At 51.1% G+C, this 21,601-nt stretch overlaps 1 long non-coding RNA gene across 1 annotated transcript in view; it reads left to right on the forward strand.

Moving 5' to 3' along the window:
- LOC310914097 overlaps window positions 1-21,601 on the forward strand; it is a 106,753-nt gene that overhangs the window by 69,037 nt on the left and 16,115 nt on the right. The window lies entirely within an intron of this gene.

Below are 21,601 nucleotides of genomic sequence, written 5' to 3' on the forward strand. Positions count from 1 at the left end.
TATCATCAAAAGGCTTAGTAATATGGCAATAGGATTGTGGTATGGGCAGGTGTGGGGCACAGATAAACCCTTGGTTTGGGTCCTGGTGCTGCTACAGATGAAGTCCTTCCAATGCTGATCTGCCATGGTTCTCCTTATGTTGGGACACCAGCCATGAAAACTGACGTCCTTTAGGCTCCCCTTCAGCTGCAGCAGTAGGCAAGTGCAGCAGAAGCTCAAAGGTGGCAGCCCAGCTCAGCACACACAGGAAAAGTGTGAGGCTGGGAGGGAAGAATGCTTAAAGCCAACCTGTGTATCAGGACTTCTTTCAGCCCAGGCTGAAGTTGGTTTCATGGGGAGGAGATGGACAAGGCTGCTTCAAATTGTTTCCATGGTAGAGAGCACCAGTTTGCCTTGGTCACAGCTGGGTTCCAGCTGGAAATCTGGCTGACAAGAGCCTGTCTTGCAGGAGAGGATTTCCTGCAGCCTTTCTTGCTGACTGATAGGTTTATTCTCATTAAGGAGCAGGCTGTGCCCAGGGAGGAGGGGGCTGATTGAGTTGAGTAAGAATTGTTGGAGGGATAAGTAGATGTTAGCAATTTGTGATCTAGTTTAAACTGGGAAATCAAGAGACAAAGGGCGTTTTCAGGCATCAGTGCAGAGAGCTGGTGGATCAGCCTTTGGCAAGTGGGTTGGAGGTGTTCGGGTGTGCCTTAAGAGGGAAGTTGCACAGTCAAGACCTTATGATGGCAAGGCTTACATTTGGCTGTTCCTGGAGGTCCCCTTCCACCATTCACCTCACTGGGGATGTTCCAAGCCTCTGTGGGTTGACTAAAACTCACAGAAACAATCTCGGGGTCCTGCCTGGCCTCAGAGTCAAGGAATAAAGTGTAGGGCCAGCAAGGACTAGTGAGCCCAGGTTTCTGGTAGTGACTCGTAGCAATGTTTTCTGTTTTGTTTGCTGAAGGGAACAGATGCTGCTGGCTCAAAAGCTAGAGGAGGAGGCAAGAGCCAGAGAAGAGGAAGAGAGGCGGAGACAAGAAGAGAGGCGGAGAAAAGAAGAGAGGCGGAGACAAGAACAGAAGCGGAAAAAGGGGAAGCAGCCTAAAAAACCAGAGAAGGGAGAACCCAAAGACCCAAAAAAGGGAGAAACCAAAGCCCCAAAGAAGGGGGAAACAAAAGCCCCAGGGAAAGGTGAACGGAAAGCCTCAGGAAAGGCAGAAACCAAAGCCCCAAAGAAGGGGGAAACAAAAGCCCCAGGGAAAGGTGAACGGAAAGCCTCAGGAAAGGCAGAAACCAAAGCCACAAAGAAGGGGGAAACAAAAGCCCCAGAGAAAGGTGAACGGAAAGCCTCAGGAAAGGCAGAAACCAAAGCCACAAAGAAGGAGGAAACAAAAGCCCCCGAGAAAGGTGAACGGAAAGCCTCAGGAAAGGCAGAAACCAAAGCCCCAAAAAAGGGGGAAACAAAAGCCCCAGAGAAAGGTGAACGGAAAGCCTCAGGAAAGGCAGAAACCAAAGCCCCAAAGAAGGGGGAAACAAAAGCCCCAGAGAAAGGTGAACGGAAAGCCTCAGGAAAGGCAGAAACCAAAGCCCCAAAGAAGGGGGAAACAAAAGCCCCAGAGAAGGGGGAAGCCAAAGCCCCCCAAAAGGAGGAACCAAAAGCCCTTGAGAAGGGACAAACCAAAGCTCCAAAAAAAGGAGAAGCCAAAGCCCCAGAAAAGGGGGAACCGAAAGTCCCCGTGAAGGAAGAAACTGAAGCCCGAGAGAAGGGAGAAACAAAAGCCCAGAAGGAAGAAACCAAAGCTTCAAAGAAGGGAGAACCAAAAGCCCCAGAGAAGGAAGAAACTGAAGCCCCAGAGAAGGGGGAACCCAAAGCCCCCAAAAAGGGGGAATCAAAAGCCCGAGAGAAAGGGGAACCGAAAGCCCCAGAGAAGGGGGAACAGGAATCCCCAGATAAGGGGGAAACCAAAGCCCCAAAGAAAGGGGAATCCAAAGCCCCAGAAAAGGGGGAACAGGAAACCCTGGAGAAGGGGGAAGCCAAAGCCCCAAAGAAGGGGAAACCGAAGGACTCAGAGAAGGGCGAACCAAAAGCCCCAGAGAAGGGGGAATCCAAAGCCCCCCAGAAGGGGGAATCTAAAGCCCCAGAGAAAGGGGAATCCAAAGCCCCAGAGAAAGGGGAACCAAAACCCCCAAAGAAGGGGGAACCCAAAGCCCCAAAGAAGGGGGAACCAAAAGGCCCAGAGAAGGGAGTAACCAAAGCCCTAGAGGAGGGGGAACAGGAAGCCCCAGAGAAGGGGGAAGCCAAAGCCCCAGAGAAGGGAGAAACCAAGGTCCCAAAGAAGGTGGAACCCAAAGTCTCAAAGAAGAGGAAAACGAAAGCCCCAGAGAAGGAAGAAAATGAAGCCTCAGAGAAGGGGGAACCAAAAGCCCCAAGGAAGGGACAAACCAAAGCCCCAGAACAAGGAGAACAGAAAGCCCAGGACAAGGGGGAACCCAAAGCCCCAGAGAAGAGGGAACCAAAAGCCCCAGAGAAGAGGGAACCAAAAGCCCCAGAGCAGGGGGAACAGGAAGCCCTGGGAAAAGGGGAATCCAAAGCCCCAGAGAAGGGGAAAGCCAAAGCTCCAGAGAAGGGGGAATCGAAAGCCCCAAAGAAGGGGCAATCAAAAGCCCCAAAGAAGGGGGAATCCAAAGCCCCAAAGAAGGGAGAACGGAAAGCCCCAAAGAAGGGGGAACCCAAAGCCCCAAAGAAGGGGGAACCCAAAGCCCCAGAGAAGGGAGAATCCAAAGCCCCGGAGAAGGGAGAAACTAAAGCCCCAAAGAAAGGGGAACCAAAAGCCCCAGAGAAGGGGGAACCCAAAGCCGCAGAGAAGGGAGACTCCAAAGCTCCAGAGAAGGGACAAACCAAAGCCCCAAAGAAGGGAGAAACCAAAGGCCCTGAGGAAGGAGAACCCAAAGCCACAGAGAAGGGGGAACGGAAAGCCCCAAAGAAGGGGGAACCAAAAGCCCCAGAGCAGGGGGAACAGGAAGCCCTGGAAAAGGGGGAATCCAAAGCCCCAGAGAAGGGGGAACAAAAAGTCCCAAAGAAGGGAGAAACCAAAGTCCCTGAGGAAGGAGAACCCAAAGCCACAGAGAAAGGGGAACGGAAAGCCCCTAAGAAGGGGGAACGGAAAGCCCCAAAGAAGGGGGAACCAAAAGCCCCAGAGCAGGGGGAACAGGAAGCCCTGGAAAAGGGGGGATCCAAAGCCCCAGAGAAGGGGGAACCAAAAGTCCCAAAGAAGGGAGAAACCAAAGTCCCTGAGGAAGGAGAATCGAAAGCCCCAGAGAAGGGGGAATCCAAAGCCCCAAAGAAGGGGAAACCGAAAGCCCCAGAGAAGGGGGACCCAAAAGCCCCTAAGAAGGGGGAACCCAAAGCCCCAGAGAAGGGGGAACCCAAAGCCCCAGAGAAGGGAGAATCCAAAGCCTCGGAGAAGGGAGAAATGAAAGCCCCAAAGAAGGGGGAACCGAAAGCCCCAGAGAAGAGGGAACCCAAAGCCCCAGAGAAGGGGGAACCCAAAGCCCCAGAGAAGGGAGAAATCAAAGGCCCTGAGAAGGGAGAAACCAAAGCCCCAGAGGAGGGGGAATCCAAAGCCCCAAAGAAGGGAGAACGGAAAGCCCCAAAGAAGGGGGAACCCAAAGCCCCAGAGAAGGGAGAATCCAAAGGCCCTGAGAAGGGAGAAACCAAAGCCCCAGAGGAGGGGGAATCCAAAGCCCCAAAGAAGGGAGAACGGAAAGCCCCAAAGAAGGGGGAACCCAAAGCCCCAGAGAAGGGAGAATCCAAAGCCCCGGAGAAGGGAGAAACTAAAGCCCCAAAGAAGGGGGAACCAAAAGCCCCAGAGAAGGGGGAACCCAAAGCCGCAGAGAAGGGAGACTCCAAAGCTCCAGAGAAGGGACAAACCAAAGCCCCAAAGAAGGGAGAAACCAAAGGCCCTGAGGAAGGAGAATCCAAAGCCCCAGAGAAGGGGGAACGGAAAGCCCCAAAGAAGGGGGAACCAAAAGCCCCAGAGCAGGGGGAACAGGAAGCCCTGGAAAAGGGGGAATCCAAAGCCCCAGAGAAGGGGGAACCAAAAGCCCCTAAGAAGGGGGAACCAAAAGCCCGAAAGAAGGGCGAACCAAAAGCTCCAAAGCAGGGGGAACAGGAAGCCCTGGAAAAGGGGGAATCCAAAGCCCCAGAGAAGGGGGAACCCAAAACCCCAAAGAAGGGGGAACCGAAAGCCCCAGAGAAGGGGGAACCCAAAGCCCCAGGGAAGGGGGAACCGAAAGCCCCAAAGAAAGGGGAACCAAAAGCCCCAGAGAAAGGGGAACCAAAAGCCCCAAAGAAGGGGGAACCAAAAGCCCCAGAGCAGGGGGAACAGGAAGCCCTGGAAAAGGGGGAACCCAAAGCCCCAGAGAAGGGGGAACCAAAAGCCCCTAAGAAGGGGGAACCAAAAGCTCCAAAGCAGGGGGAACAGGAAGCCCTGGAAAAGGGGGAATCCAAAGCCCCAGAGAAGGGGGAACCCAAAGCCCCAAAGAAGGGGGAACCGAAAGCCCCAGAGAAGGGGGAACCCAAAGCCCCAGAGAAGGGGGAACCGAAAGCCCCAAAGAAAGGGGAACCAAAAGCCCCAGAGAAAGGGGAACCAAAAGCCCCAAAGAAGGGGGAACCGAAAGCCCCAGAGAAGGGGGAACCCAAAGCCCCAGAGAAGGGGGAACCGAAAGCCCCAAAGAAAGGGGAACCAAAAGCCCCAGAGAAAGGGGAACCAAAAGCCCCAGAGAAAGGGGAACCAAAAGCCCCAAAGAAGGGGGAACCAAAAGCCCCAAAGCAGGGGGAACAGGATGCCCTGGAAAAGGGGGGATCCAAAGCCCCAGAGAAGGGGGAACCAAAAGCCCCAAAGAAGGGAGAAACCAAAGTCCCTGAGGAAGGAGAATCGAAAGCCCCAGAGAAGGGGGAATCCAAAGCCCCAAAGAAGGGGGAACCGAAAGCCCCAGAGAAGGGGGAACCCAAAGCCCCAGAGAAGGGAGAACAGAAAGCCCCAAAGAAAGGGGAACCAAGAGCCCCAGAGAAAGGGGAACCAAAAGCCCCAAAGAAGGGGGAACCAAAAGCCCCAAAGCAGGGGGAACAGGATGCCCTGGAAAAGGGGGAATCCAAAGCCCCAGAGAAGGGGGAACCAAAAGTCCCAAAGAAGGGAGAAACCAAAGTCCCTGAGGAAGGAGAATCGAAAGCTCCAGAGAAGGGGGAACCCAAAGCCCCAGAGAAGGGGGAATTGAAAGCCCCGAAGAAGGGGGAACCGAAAGCCCCAGAGAAGGGAGAAACAAGAGCCCCAGAGAAAGGTGAACGGAAAGCCTCAGGAAAGGCAGAAACCAAAGCCCCAAAGAAGGGGGAAACAAAAGCCCCAGAGAAAGGTGAACGGAAAGCTTCAGGAAAGGCAGAAACCAAAGCCCCAAAGAAGGGGGAAACAAAAGCCCCAGAGAAAGGTGAACGGAAAGCCTCAGGAAAGGCAGAAACCAAAGCCACAAAGAAGGAGGAAACAAAAGCCCCCGAGAAAGGTGAACGGAAAGCCTCAGGAAAGGCAGAAACCAAAGCCCCAAAGAAGGGGGCATCTAAAGGCCCTGAGAAGGGGAAACAGAAAGTGCCGAAGAAGGGTGTACCGACAGCCCCAAAGAAGGGGGAAACAAAAGGCCCCAAGAAGGGGGAACAGAAAGCCCCAAAGAAGGGAGAAACCAAAGCCCCAGAGCAGGGGGAACCCAAAGCCCCAGAGGATGAGGAAACAGCAATCGCACAGGCCCAAGCTGAGATGGAGAAGAACTTGATGTTGAGGTTTCAGATCCATGAGTTTTCCCAGCAGAATGTCAAACAGGTTTACTCCTACTGGGACAGGGTTAAGGGTACTGTGGAGTTACCTGTGATCGAACAGGGAAACAAGACACAGCCTTCACCTGAAAACAAAGGTCAGAAGACCAGTAAGCCTCAGGAGAAGGTGGAGAAGAAGCCTGCACAAAAACGTGGAGGTCAAAGCCGTCCTCAGTCATCTCAGCTGGAGACTCAAAGCAAAGTTGCAGAAAGTGTAGTCAGAGACAAACATGTTGGGGTGCCATGCCTGGACATCCAGTTCACAGACCCAAAGACCATGTTTATGGAGATTATGAGGAGCAGGATGCTGCCAACGAAAGACCAGGTAAAACCCTGCAAGGCTCAGATCTTGAGCTTGCCGTGGTCTTGGGCCGTGGAGCATTGTGTCCCCCCAGGGAATAATGGCACAGAGCCTTGTCCAGGCCCCTGATGATGGTCCCCAATGACTCTGTGGATGGGGACGTTATTCTGTCAGTCTTCAGATGGGCAGAAAGTGGGAGTGCTCTGTGTACAAGTATCCTATCTGTTCAGAGTTTCCCTGCCTTGAAGTCATTATAAACAATCCTAGGACAGGGCAGCTTCACGGTCATTCATGTTTTTTCAGCTGAGTCACTCAGGAGAGATTTCTCTCCTGGTCCTGCTTGTAGCTCTTGCCTCTGCTCTGGAGCCTGCTCACCCCACTGGGCACAATAAAGCACTTGTACTTCATGTAAATTAAAAACCCTATTGCCAAAAGCTCCGTGCCTTTAAAGAAGGAATTGTGAGGATGAAGGTGACAGAAGTATAAACAAGATTTTCTCTTCTGTTTTAGATGCTGAGACATCTGGGACTGCATCCTGAAGGGCCTCCCCTTCCCCCTGTTGTTGTCCTCTCTCTGGTCAACTACCCAGAGGAGCGCTTGGGCTCTGCAGAGCACGTGAAGCTCTTCACCATTGAGGCACCGGAAGGTGCTGCTCCAGAAGATAATCTGGTGGGTGCTCCGGTGGCACTGAAGGTGCCAGGACAGAGGGCAGGCAGGATGAAGGCATGGGGGACAGGTTGGATGGGGAAGGATCATTGTGGAGAGGTAGTGAAGATGTGATGGGGCCTTGTGTCAGCAGGTCTCCTTTCTGTCAGGGATAGGACAAAAGAGACAGCTCTGCTGGAGACAGAGCAGTTCTGTAAGACAGGAGGGAAAAGATCACTTCAAACTATCAACTTCCTTTGAGGAGAGGGTCCTGAGTGAGAAGGGGGGTCCCAGGCAAAACAAATGCCAATAAGGAAGACCAAGTCCATGGGCAGGTGGACTTTCTTATTTGTTCTCTCTTCTATTGGTTAACAAATTCCCATTTTGCTTTCCAGGATGGGGATGTCTCTGGGCTCACCTCCCCCTCCCTTTTCTCTCTCCACTTAGGCGAAAGCCCAAGATGTGAAGGGAAGTTCTGCCGAGGGCCAACCAAAGACAGGTGAAGCAGTCAGCAGAGACAACTCTCCAAAGGAGAACCGGATCTCCACACAGAGAACAGAACGTTCCCAGGATTCCTCCACAACCAGACCCAAAAGTACACTGAAAAGTGCCTCAATCCCCACAGAATTCCTCAGGTGAGCTGCACAGGAGGAGGTGATGCCTCTGATTCTTTGGTCCTCTTGCCAAAAAAGTCCATCATCCCCAGCTCCACAGTGACCCTGTGCCAATGCCTCCATGGGATGGCGAGTGCACTCTCCTTGTTCCATTTGCTTCTTAGCAATGTCTGAAGGCTCCCCTTTAATTGCCAGGCTGAAGCGGTACCGGTGGATAGTGCCTGCCCACGATGAGGTGGAACTGAAGGTCCACTTCTTCACTGAAAACCCAGGGAAGTTTGAGCAGACACTGAAGTTTGAGGTCGCGGGCACAAAGCGCCAGTACGAGCTGCCCTGCAGTGCCATCGGCCTGTACCCCAGCATCTGCCAGGACCCACGGTAAGGCTGGCCCCTGGCAGCCTCCCCCACTGCTCCCCTGAACCCACAGCAGGGCTGCCCCTTGGGGCTTCTGGCCTGGGCAGATCCTGCTGCCTGAGGTCGTCCAGCATCTCTTCCTGTGCTGGGAGCTGGGAAGGCAGATGCTACGTCAGCCTCCTTTCTGACTACATTTCCTATTTGGACATATCATAGCTCTTCCTTCCCCACTTTCTCTGCCCAGGCTGGTGTTTCCAAAGTGGAGGGAGACCATGGAGGCAGATGAAATCATCTGCAAGGAATATGTTCAGAGCACAAAGCAGTTCCACTTTGGACCGCTGCTGTGTGGGAAATCAAGAAAGTGGTATGTGCTCCCGGCTGGGCCTTGTACTTTTCTGGACACGCTTGGAGAGACATGCTGTCCTGGTGGCACAGTCCAGGGCAGTCCTGGGCAGAGTCCTGGGAGACACATGGGCTTGCAGGACCACAGATGTGTGAACCTGAGCAGAGAAGAGGCAAGTGAGCCATGCAGGAGCTGCTCTGCCTACCCAGTGGGTCCCTTGGTGGCCAGAGCCACATACTGCTGCCAGTCCAGAGGTGATCTGGGGGCAACTTTTGTACTCCTCTACATCTCAGTTCACCCCTTAGAAAATTAACTTTCTGATGGTTTTTGAAGTGCTTTGAGCTCTGCAGGTAGCCTGATTGAGTAATTATTCCATAGATGGTTTTTCAAACCTTTCATTAATCTGTAATTATTAGTAATATTTTAGGGTTGACCTGCCAATGGGTGTCGGGGGGTACGTACAGAAGGAATTACATCTTCCTGTAAGACACTGCATCCTCACTGCTAAATGAAGTCCACCTAAACACATTGTCATTGAAGCTATTGCATATTTCTACTTTAACTGTCACTTTTTAAAAAATAATATTTAACATTAAATTCTTGTCTCCATGGGAGCTCTGGAGGGCTAGGTCTATTTTGACAACCTAAGGAAATGAAATAGTTTAATATATAGACAATCTTTAGCCAGGCTGATGGATGGTCTGGGATTTCTGTTCGCCTTTTTAACCCTTTCACTCCAAAGTAATTTCCACACCTGAGAGAAGGGTCATTTGTTATTTTTTGGCATTCGTCTTGGGAATTGATGCTTTATATTTCTTTCTCAGTCTTTGAGCTAACCCATGAAATTCAAAGCAGTTTCATGACTTTTATGAAAGAGATTAGCTAAACTCTTTTTCCAAAAGCCTTTCTTTATACCCTGCAGGGAAGGCACCCCAAAAAAGAAGGGGAAAGAACCCAAGTGTCTCATCCACAATTATTTTTCTAGGCACCTCTGAATTTACCTTGTATTAAAAACTCTCGAAGTGGCCTGAGCATCATCAGGCTTCTGGGGTGGAGGTACTAAATACAGGGGAAGGCACCAGAGTAAAGCAAGGATGAGCACACACCCATGCCCCTGACTGGGATCCATTTCCCTCACTTGTTTGTTAGAGCAGGGTGTCCCAGCACCACTTCCTCAGGTGCACATGGTGCTTTCCTCCTGTGTGGCACAGGCAACAGTCTCCTCTGCAGCCTTTTCCCTTTTGTGGACAGGTACAGGGCCCAGAACTGTCCCGGCAACTCAGAGAATATAAACATCATCAACAACTCCCCCACGGACGTAGAGGTCCAATTCTTCTTTGAGAATGATGAGGAAGCAGAGACATTCCTTTTGGACCCTCCCAGCATGACACTGAAACCAGAGGAGAAGCAGGTAGGAGAAGGGCAGGTAGAGCAGGCACCATGGAAGTGCCCAGGGGCTGCTCCTCCTGCTCACACACAGTGCTCTTTCTATTTCTTTCTGTGGGGCCGAGTCCAGGAGCTGACCATTTGGGCATACCCCACTTCCCCTGGCTTCCTGGAAGACAAACTTATCTGCTGCATTGTGGATAACCCAGACCCTGTGGTCTTCAGCCTGTGCTGCCAGGGGGTGCACGTGAAGCTGGAGGTCAGCCCCCTGGAGCTGTCCTTTGACAAGCTGCGTCTGCACAGGTCAGTCATCCCACAAGCACTCCAAGACTTGTGACAAAGAGAAAATGTTTGACTTTGGTTTCCAGGGCATGGAGCTGCTCCAAGGGCCATGGATGGAGCTGCATTCAGTGGTGTGGTGTGACGATCCAGAAGCTGATGCCAGGTGCCTTTCTGTCTCTGCAGGACTGACAGCAGGGCCTTGGTCCTGAAAAACAACACCCTACTGCCTATGGCCTGGCAGCTCAGTGGGCTGGATAACCTTGTTGAGGACTTCTCCTTGTCACAAGATAAGGGCACCATTGATCGTCGTTCAGAGCTTAAAGTGAGACTGAATTTCAAGGCTGAGCAGATTGGCAGAATTGAGAAGACCCTGCGACTAGAGGTGAGAGGGACTGTGCGCTGCCTGTCAGAGCAGCCGTGTGTTCTTAGGGACAGAGTCAGGAAGAGCTGCACCTGACAGACACAAGGGTGCTGTGACCCCAAATTCTGCCTCTACAAAGTGTTTGCCAGAATGTGCAGTGCACCCACTTCCCCCCAGATAACCAGACACTGCATCCTGAGCCTGTACCACAACCACCTTGTCCCCGTGAATGGTTGAAGGTGGTTGTTTGGTTGTACAGACTGCAGCGTGATCTCTACATTCCTCCTGGACTTTGTCTGAACTTTTTTGCATAGTGCAACAAACTCTCCCCCTGGGATTGTGTTCCCCATGGTTTAGGGGTGCATTTCAGAGAGGGTGCTAGTTGACTGGAGAGGGTTGTCAATGGCACCTGCTCTGAGACACCTCACACTTCTTGTGGTTGTTCTTACATCCCTGTGCCTCTCAAGGATGCTTTAGCAGCAGCATTTCCTGCTGTAGGAGTGCAGAGTTGGGCTGATAGGGTTTTTTGCTGCAGCAGAATCTCATGGGGCAGCCCATGAGATGAACAGGTTAGCAAAGCTTGGGAGTCCACCAATGCTTGTGAAGCCAGGGGGGCCATAGGGGAAGCAACTAGCAGAGACAAGGACTTAGAGGCTGTCTACCAAAAGAATGATCTGAACAGTGTCTGTTTCTTGCTGCCTCAGGTTTCAGATACAGAAAACATCCTGGGGATTGTTCAGACTGAAAACATCAAAATCTCTGCAGAGGTCTATGATGTTTCTCTGAGCATCGACATGCCTGAAGGTCAGTGGATGCTTCCCAAACAAAGCAGTCCAGGTGTACTGCATTACCTTGGGGGTGGGTGACCAAAGCACTGGGATGGGATGGGAGTGAATGGGATAGCATGCAAGGATGGCATAGATACATGAAGCACATACCCTGCAAGCTGCATGGAATAAAGCATTGTCAGGGCATTAACAGCCTTAAGTCTCCCCCCTCTGAACTTAGAAGTGTGCAGTTTCATGTGCAGATTGGATTTGGGGGCTTTGAAACAACAGTGATGTGAACATGCAGTTGGCAACTCCCACAGGCTCAGCACAGCATATAATTTCCTTAGCTACTAATCCTGCAGATATTTTGAGTAAGAAGAGAAAGGGCAGACAAGTAGCTGGAAAACACTTTCAAGAACAGAAACTTGCTGGAAAGGGTTTTGTGTCAAGACCTCCATGTAGCTTGTGACCTGGTGTGTTCTGCAGCTCATAAATACTATTTTTGACCTGGCTCTGCGGGTTTTCTGCAGGTCCAGATGGAAGCTTGGAATTTGGAACCATTAATGTCCTGGATAATGTGAAGAAAGTCCTCAGTCTAAAGAACAAAGGGTTATACAACATTGAGTACCGGTGAGTCCAGCTGCCTGGTAGTGAGCATTTCTTCAGGTTCCCAGGCCTTTATTCTCCCTCTGTCAATGGCTAGAACCTATTTTCATGCTGGCTACCTCATGGTAAATACAAAATCTGGACTCTAATCTCAACTATTTTACTAGAGAATCCAGCCACAAACCAGCAGTTCTTCACAGCTCAGCAGGAACCCAAAGGAGAGCCCCAAAAGTTTCAGCCACTGAAATGATGAGATTCATTGCCTTTCTTTGCTGGTCACCTCCTTTCTCTTTCTGAGACTCTGTAAAGAACTGAATGAAAAATTTTGGTGTCAGGGTTTCTTGCAGTAACCTCATGATTGCCTGCACTCTCTGTCAAGATCCAGGATTCCCTGAGCAGAGCTGGACTCTCCCTTTTCCTTGGTTTTTTCTGGTCCTGTGCAAAGTCCTGGCTGTGTTGGTGATGCCTATACTTTTAACTGCAGAGATCTCCATTCCTTCCCTTTCTCCCCAGTTTCACGCTGAAGGGTGCAGGTCCCTTCATGCAAGACTTGGCAGCCCACTTCACTGTTGAGCCCCAGTCGGGCATGCTGACTGCCTCCCAGCCTGGTGTGAATATTGAGATGCTCTTCCACCCCACAAGTGAAATCTTCCTCAAGGACAAACCCATCCTGTACTGCCAGGTGAGCTGCCTGGGCCAGGCTGTGTTACCACACAGTGTTTGAGGAGTGTAAACAGGATAGGTGTCTAATGGAAGAAGGGCTTTAACTGGAGAATCCTCTCTCCTACATACACAAACAATTCTTTCAAAACCATTTGGGAGGCTTCTTAAGGTGGAGCTGAGCATCTGACTCTGGAGGAGGTGCTTAAACAGGGAGGAGTAAACTGATGGAGGCCTGGGGTGGAGGCTGGGGACTGAGGTAGAGGCTGGCCTCTTTGCTTTGTTTACCACCCCTTCCTGTGGACACAGGTGATAGATGCCTGCTTAGGGAAAAGAGGCCAGACTGTCGCAGACATCCCAGTGAGGGTGTCGGCAAGAGCTGTGTACAGCAAGTACAGCATTGAGCCTGCCTCACGCATCAACTTCGGTGCCGTGCTCAAGGGCACCAAGAAGACCCGGACTATCGTGCTGGAGAACAAAGGCGTGCTCAACTTTAATTTCTGCATCCAGCAAGCACCCAAGGATGCATCTGCATTGAAAAGCCGAAGGTAGGAGAAGCCCTGCACCACCCCTCCTGTCTGAGGAGGCAGCACCCCACAGCTGCTATGTGGCAGGCAGCCAGGAGACCTGGGCTATCGTCCATTTGCATCCCTGGCTTGGGGAGAGGGAGCAAAAAAACGCCTCGGTGTCCCCATGTGGAGTACAAAGCTGGTGATAGAGCTGCTCTGTCCAGCAATGGGTGCTGCACTCTGGGAACCACTACGAGCAGGAAGGCTTTCCTCTGTGAGGAGGAAAGCCAACTTTGGCCTCAGAGAAAGGCAGAGGAGCTCAGCATGACAAATACCTCTGCTTTCTCCTCTCAGTTCAAAGAAAGGGGAATCTGCTCCATCAGCTGCAAAGCACTCAATGGAAAGGAAATCAAGCTCCGTGACACAGGTGGGTGACTCCTACTCCCCAACAATGCTGCTGCAGGGGATGTGAGAAGATGCTGCTGTGCCCAGGCTGGGGGCTCACTACTGTAGGGGGGACATAGTCTACAGGATGGAGCCCAGCATCTGCTCAGTCCCACTGACAGTCCTGTACTCTGGCTCTGACCTGGAGTTGTGGGATCAACAGAGGGGAGCAGGTCCTGTGTTTGGTAGCTGCTAGCCAGCCTAAGTCTGAACATCACAGAAGCAAAAACATGCCTCAGTGAACTCCCAGTCCACAGAGCTCAAGACAACATTGCTTTTTCTTCTTCCAAGTTGCCTACCATTCTCCCATCATTTCTCACAGCTATTTCTGCTCTCCTGTGTTACCTCTGGAGGCTGAAGGATCACAGCTACCACCTTTATTCTTTACACTCAAACTCCTTTTTCTCTGCCACTTGGGACAGGCTTGCTGCTCCTCTTGGCTTGTTGGCCTCAGCCTGGGGCTGCCCTTGGGCCATGGAGTCATCCTTCCCTGCCCTGGGACTGGGTGCCTGGGCCCAGCTGGAGGCCGAGGCAGGACATACTCTTTGCTGGGGTGCTCAAGGCACAGCTATTAGCCATCAGCCTCTCCTGGAACTTTTTCTGCAGGGTCCCCTCAACCTTGGCATGTTCACAGTATCCCCTTGCTCCGGCTCCATTGGTCCATGGGGGCAGCAGAAGATCACAGTGGAATGCCTGGCAGGGCAGGAGGGGACATGTAAGGAGCAGCTCTGCATTGACATCACAAGCAGAAACCCCTACGACCAACCCGAGGGCATTCTCTTTACCCTGATTGCCAAGTCCTTCATCATACCACCTCCTCCTCCCTCTCCTCCCGCCCCGCCCAGCCCAGGTAAGTACTGCCCCCAGGTTCCCTTGGTCAGACCTGCTGCTGATCAGCACCTGTCGAGTGCTCCTCTCAGGTCTCCAAAGCCCTGGCTAGGTTTAGAGTGGAGCTCCACGGCAGGAGTGGGGAGCTGCCAAGGTGTAAAGAGTGCCTAAAGCAGGACCTTTGGGGTTCGCAACCCCAAGCCAATTGAAGCAAGCCACAACGAGGACCGGATAAAGGAGTAGGGGGAGGCTCTCAGTGTGAGGTTCCAACCACGAGTTTATTGCAGTCGAAAGGTTCAGGGAGAGAGAGCACTGATCACAGGGGGACAGGGTTTTTTAAACAGGGGTGAAACAAGGGGTGGTACAACATGAGAACCAATAACATCTCAGTGGGGGAGGATCACAAGGGGTGGTCCATAAGGTTGCAACCAGTGAGGGGATACAAAGGGGACAGTACAAAGTTGATGAACCAACAAGGTGTCAAGGAACATGGAATCTTCTAGAACAAGGGGAAAGGGAGAAGCACTGACTGACAAGTGAGGGGCTGGAACAACTAGGGATTGACATCAAGGGATCTAGAAGAAGAGGCAGGGTCAACTTGATGGACAGAGAAGGGGAGGGAACATCTTTAAGGCCAGACAAATTTTATGGGGGATCTGGGAAAGTCAGGTACAAACCATTGGAAAAAACACACACCACAACAAGCACCTAAACTTGCTGCTTGGATAGAGAGGCACACTAGCCCTGGTGTCCCACCTTAGAATCCTCAGAGGTTCCAGCCTTCTTCAAGTCCACCAGTGGACTCATCCCTCCCAAGCTTAGAGGGATGCATGGAAGGATAGAAGGAAAGCAATGCTCTCTAAGACTGAGGTCCATCCTCAAAGCCAGCTCCCCCCACCCAAAGCTGGGTTTAGCAGTCACCCAGGCAGAAAGGGCTTATCAAGCCTTCTGAGAGGTCAGCAGGGTCCAGATAAATTCATCAGGGAGGCTTCTCCATGCTCATCCCTCTGGTCTAGTCATAGGATTCGTTGAGGATGTCATGTTGATCTTTGAGGAGTACCCGATCTGCAGCAGCATTGACCTCAACCGCAAGCTGCAGTCAGTGAAAGGCGCTGGCTTGTTCATCAGAGATGAGAACACATTCCTCTTCAACAAGATTCAGGTTGAGCAAGAAGCTGAAGCTCATTTCAATATCTACAGTGCAAGCAGCCTGCCATGTGATGTAGTCCTCTCCATCCAACCCCTCCCTGGAAAGGTAAGAACAGGAGGCCAAGGTGATGGTGTCCCTCTGGAGGCCATGTGAGAGCCTGGTTTATTCTCCAGATGCATTGCTTCCTGGGAGTCAGACTAGTCTAGCTCAATGCAGGTCAAACTGCAGGGGAGAGCAGCAGAGCCAGGGAAGAGTTGTGTTGAATTCTGCATGTCTCAGGCAAGGTTTTGGCTCACGCTTCTGGGTCTTTGGTGGGAGAAGTGAATTTTTCTGAACCTCTCTTGGAAGCACACTCAGAGAGGGGCTGTTATGAACTGACGTGCCAGGCCTCAAAGCAGAGCATTTCCTCAACTCCCTGGCTTTTCCTTCTCTCTGAAGGCCGGTTGCAGGTTATTTGCAGGGTTTTCCATGCAGTGCCCACCTCCCATATATTCTGGGGCAGCTGCCAGTGCTCAAAACACACAATGCTGTAGCACAAGATCAGCATTCCCTGGGAGGAAGGGAGCCTGCCCAGGGAAGCAGGAAGGAGGACACACTGCCTGGGGCTGTTCTCAGTAATGCATTTATGAATAAAACTCTGTCATGTTGAGAGGTGTTTTCTCCTAACACTGCTCTCTGGGTTCCCCCAAGGATCAAAGCCCTATCAACAACATTTTCGAGGTGTATCCAGTCAAGATGTCCATTCCAGGCTCATCCTATGCTGTTGCTACGGTGACCTTCACCCCACCAGATGAGCAGACCTACAGCTGCACTTTCAAGGCTTCCCTTGTCATCCCAAAAGGGTAACTGACCCTGTGAAATATTCACTGATAGCTGCCTCTCCACTGGGCAGGCACAGACCTCTTGTTAGCTCTAATGTTTTCAGTAGCCATAGGCAGAGTACTTGACATGAGATGATCTGGGGGGCAGTAACTGTTAGATAAAGCAGAAAAATGAGACTGATGGTTCAGCCTGTATGAAGAACTATGAAGACAGGGAAATATTAGGTAGCCAGCTGGACTGAGATGTGCTGCAGCTGAGCTGGAGATTTCCAAGGAGAAAGGCTTAGATGAAGCAGTTACTGTACCAGCAAGTCAGCAGTCACAATTCTTTGTTTCTGTAAAATTAAGTGATCCTCTGATCACTGTGACTCCCTGGCATTCATTAAGCTATTTTATGTGAGTGATTATAGCTGGTATGAAAGAGAAGCACAGTTCCTCTGCCCGGGGGACCTGTGTACTGCAGCTTTGACCTGCCCTTCCTCCACCCTTTAGCGGCTGAATTGGAACAAGTCTAATTGCTAATATGCAATTGCTTTGTTACTGTTCTTGGGCATGATCTTTACTGATGGTGACGATGATTTATTTTTGCCTTCTTGCTTTTGTACTGCTTTCATGCTGTGTTTTTTTTTGCTTGTTGCATGTCTCATCTCACTGCAGCCAGGAGATTTGCCGTATCTCATCTGGTGCCCCATTATTCACCTGCTGTACTGCATTGATTCAATTAAAAGAAAATTTTTTAAACTTTTATCGTGGAAGGCTCTGGCTCTTTGGAGCAGATTCCTCTTGTGAATAGCTCTGAGTAGATTGGGAAGAGGGTGGTGGGGGGCTGTGTTGCGTGGTTCAGGAGCATCAGGCAGGGAAAACGCTGTGGGTGGCCCTTGCTGCTTTGCTTGCCCAGTGAGAAATGGGTTAGTGCCAGCTGAAATTGTTTCTGCGCCTCTCCTGCAGCTCTGGGAAAATTAAACCCCAAATCCTGACCTTCACCATCAGCGGGAAGGGGCACGTGCCACAGGTGACAGTCGTGTGCCCAAAGGCTCGCAGCAACAGAGGAAATCCCGTGCTGCGCTTCAAGAGGCTCCAGCTGGGGGAGTCAGAGATGCTCCCCCTGGTCGTCCGTAACAATGGCATAATACCTGTCAAGGTGAGGACCTGCTCAAGGAATGGTCTGGTTTGGGAACAAGTGCTTGTGGCACAGGGGAAGAGTCCCAAAAAACATGGCAGACCTGGGAAGAGGTGTGAGAAATTCTTTTGAAGCAAGTGACTGACACCTGTTCTCCAAGAAGGGAGTTCTTGGAAATTGTCTGTCCAGTCTTTCTTCTTTAAGGTGAACACAAGAAAGGTGGTGGAGTATTTTCCCCCATCTCTCAGGTCACCTTTTGTTCTCATGGACATGGGATAATTTCCCAGCTCCATTAGATGGTATTTGATCCCAGTTTACTATACTACATTTTAAGTAAACTTAGCTGTGGCTTAATTACATTCTTCTCATTACTTTCTGTCCTGTTTGGTTCTGTGTCAGTTCCATCCAAATGCCTCTGAACACCCTTTTTTCCTGGCTGGTTTGACTTAACTTTTGTGCTAAGTTCTGTTTGTAGTGTGAGAGGTGCAGGGTTCCCATGTGGGACCAGCAGCACTGCAGTGTCAGTCCCTGTGCTCCCATCCTGTACTCACACCAGTATCACCGGGCTCTGTGCTCCCTTTTCTCAGTTTATGTTACATGTGGAGGATGAGCACGGAGCGTTCTTCGTGAAAGGCAGGGGCTCCACAATTGAGAGATTCTACCCTGAAGATATGAGACCGGACTCCACTGAAAAGGGTAAATTCATCAACCATAAAGTGTGATCATGCACAGAGGGAAAATGTGTGCCCCGGTATTGGCTTCTCTGAGCAGCAGCCTGATGTTAGACACAGTTTCTTTCCTTGGGCTCTCTGTCCCCCAAGCTTTTCTTGGGGACTTCCTCCTAGCAAGTTGTAAGAAGTTCTGCTCTTCTAGACATGGTGGGTTGAGTTGTGGGGGACTGACTACCTTAGTGGACCTTCTGAGGTATTTGCTGCTTGAGGGAAGGCACCAGTCAGAACGGACACAGCCCTCAAGCACACAGCCAGCCAGCAGAACCCAAAAGCACTCTTTGGCTCAGCTTTCCATATGGCTGGAGCTGGCTGGAAGCAGATGGAATGAGAGCTGGGCATCAGCCTGAGGTTAAGCTGCTTAAGTGCTGATGTGTCTGGAGGTGGCAGACTTGTGAACATAGGAGGAGGGTCTGGAACCACTGGGGGTAGAACCTGTGCTTAGGAGGCAGATGGTTTCAACCTCTCATTCCTCATACAGCCTATGGAAATATTTCCTCTGTACAGCTCTATCACTTAACTCTGATTTCCATTGCTATGCAGTGGCCAAGCTCTCAACGCCTTTCCTGCTTCTGCTTCGTGGGGAATCAACAGAGTTTAATGTAATTTTCAAACCCACCCTGGCTCAACGACTGGAAGGGAGGATTCGTGCATTTGTGGGGGACAAATACTCGGACAAGACCCTAATAGAGCTGGTGGGCGAAGGCCACAAGGATGACTTCACCCTCGATGGACTAGAGGAAGATACACAGGAAAGGAATGCTAAAAGCAGCCTGAAGAAAGACATAATTGATGGTAAGACAGGAGAGGCTGCCAAGGTGGAGCAAGGAAGAAGAAAATGTCTGATCATGTGTGTCCTCTCTCTAGCCAGGCCTGGGCTGTCCCTCACTGGACTTGGTGGCCTGTGGGCGTGGCAGCCATGCCTGCAGAGCAGTGTGTGCTGTGCTTCATGTGGCTGATTTAGGGGCATGTCAGGGTGTTTCCCTGAAAGCCATGGGATGGGGAACTGCCTGGGGAGCTTCCTCACAGAGGGAGGAAGGCTTGGAGCAAGAAAGCATTGAACATACAGGTGTCTGTGCACGTGAGGGGGAGTGGGTGGAGCTCCCTGCATGCTGAGATCCCTTGTTCTCCTCCTTAACAGCTGTCAGAGTGAATCACATCCAGTTTGGGGACTGTTCTGTTGGGCAGCCCCGCAACAGGACCTTCACCATCACCAACCACACCTGTATGAAGGTCATGCGCTTTGAGTGGGAGGAAAAAGCCCCATTCCAGTTCTCTCCCAAGGTGAGTGTGGACTGCTCTGCCTTTCCCCATTGCTCAAGTCCTGCCCTGGTGTTCCCAGGAGCTGGCAGGCAGTCCTCACATATCACTGATAGCCCATTCCAGTGCCACGTAGGAAATGCAGTCCCTGGCTTGGCTGGGCCAAGCCTGCCAGCCTTGCAGAAAAGGCTTCACATTATGGGAGGCAGCACCTTCTGTTCATACTTTTGTCTATCAAACTTCACATAAATCCACACTGAGGTGCAGATTCCTGTCACAGCTGCTCACCACATCAGTCCCTTTTGCTGTCAGTCCTGCCCTTGTTAGTGCTTCCAGTTTGGTCTTGACTCCCTGATTCTCCCTAGGTGGGGCATCTCCATCCTGGCTGTGCGAAGAGCATCACAGTGACCTTGAAATCAGATATCCCAGTCACCTTCAGGAGGTACCCTGTGAAATGTAAGGTGACTGAGATCAACTTTGAGCTGCCAGAAAAGGAGGTTCAGGACTGGGACGACAAAACGCGCACTGTCAAGTGGAAGGTTATCACCAGGAAAGACCCAGCAGCCAGCTGGCCTGAAAAAAAGAAGGTGAGAAGCAAAATGGCAAAAAAACCCAACCCAGCTCTTACAAAAAGAACCATGGTAACCCCCATCACAGCTGGCTGAGCAGCTCATGCTTCCTCTGGACATTGGACAGCTGTGAGGTTCACCAGCAGTGCATTCTAGGGGAGAGGTGGATGCACAGTGACCAGATACATTCATATGAGAGGGGAAAACCTTTTGACAAGAGACCTTTAGCCAACACAAACTATCAGTCTGTGCCACAAGCACAAGGATTGCAGCCTGTGTTGAATGGGAGGCAATGTTTTATGATTTTATCCCATTTTATGGTGCTAGAAATCTCTTCATCTGATTTGGTGCCTTTTCACCAACAAGGAGTTAAGCCTGTTGCACTCTGTCTCTTCTTTTGAAGTGGAGAGAAATATACTTCTCCTGCATATGCTGGTGAATGCCAAGTTTTGTCTACATGGATACCAGAGTTTTTAGTTGTGATCTCTGTATTGTGTGGGATATCTCATCAGGCACTATATGACAGTATGGAGGAGTCTGGAGAAGGATCATGTCCAGAGACTCTTGCTTTTATTGTCATTATTGCCAAACACATTTATCTTGGGTGAAGGTTCTTTCTGAGTTTCTGGAAAATTCTAAGGCCTCTAAACCATCCTCTTTTCTATCAGAACATCTGCAGTTGGAGACTTTCCTAGTGAGATCTTTCACAACCCAAAATGTCCTTCCCCGGCTCCCAGCAGTGTGGCTGTTGCTCCACACATGACATCTGGAGAGCCCTTTCTCCTAAGACAAGAAGAAAAAGATACTTTCTAGAACTCCTCAGTCTTGGGGTTCTCCATCCACAGAGCTCCAGCAGGGGAACTGAACCCTATTTTTGACACCTGCTGGATTTATAGGAGACCAAGAAAAAAGTCAGTCCCTCTACAAGGCAGATGTACAGGTATTGGGATGTAGCTATAGTCTCCATTGGTATATTAGCAGCTGTGGTAGTGACTGCTTTGATCAGTGGGTAGAAACAACTACTGTAGCAGAACAGTCCCAATTTTGTCATCTTTGCAGGGAAGTAAAAGTGAATGGTCCTTTCTAGTCCCTCTATGAGGCTGATCTTGGAGGCCAAAAGATTCCCTTCTCAGCCTAACTTTCTGGGCTCTGTTCAGTTATTCTTCCCTCCTCTGTTTGCAGGTGGCCAAGAGAGTCCCAGAACCAGCTCACACTGTGGTGGAGGAGAGCAGCCAGGAGGCCGAGCTGTACCTCAGTGCCATTGTTGCCTACAGCCAGTTCAAACTGAACACTATTGTGGTCCAGTTCAAGAACACCTTGCCCTACCGGACAAGGATAGCAACGTGAGTGCTGGAGGCCAGGCAGGGCCCTGTAAGCGGGAGCTGCTTTTGCCCAGGGCTGACCCAGTGCCTGCTTCCCAGAACTCTACCCCAGCCAAAACCAGCACAGGCCCATTTACGTGCATGCAAAGTCAAGCAGGAGGTGGTGGTCAGGAGAGGTTCAATGCTGCCATACCCTTCTGCTGACGACAGCCATCGGTTTGCTTTCACTGCATGTCACCTGCCATCATCTGCTCAAGAATAAGCCTGCAGTCAAACCAAGACCTAAAGTCCAGAGTAAGCTGTCGCAGTGTCCCTCACGGAGCAGCGCCTCTATCCACCCAGGCTAGCCTGACACCACAGACAAGCGGGGAACGCTCCTTCGGATCTTCAGAAGCAGGGGGGCGGCTAAGGGAAGCTTCCCTTGACACGGGAGAGGCTTGCGACAACAGTGGAGGAAGGAGTCAGACTCAGTTGGAGGGCAAAGTCCAACTTTATGCAGTCCCAGACGCAGTTGCTACTCTCAGGGGAGCTGCTCCAGCTGAGCAGTGTTACAGGGACGACAGTAACTTATAAACAGGGGAGGTACAGCAGGAGGGATCAAACCATTAACCAATAGGGAACAGGGAAGGGGAGTGGATTAGGGTTAGAGGGACTGTCAGGGGATCCAATAAGAACAGCAAGGGAAG

This window comes from Zosterops lateralis (assembly GCF_965231275.1).
Source record: "Zosterops lateralis genome assembly, chromosome: 12".
In the NCBI taxonomy this organism is placed as follows: Eukaryota; Metazoa; Chordata; class Aves; order Passeriformes; family Zosteropidae; genus Zosterops; species Zosterops lateralis.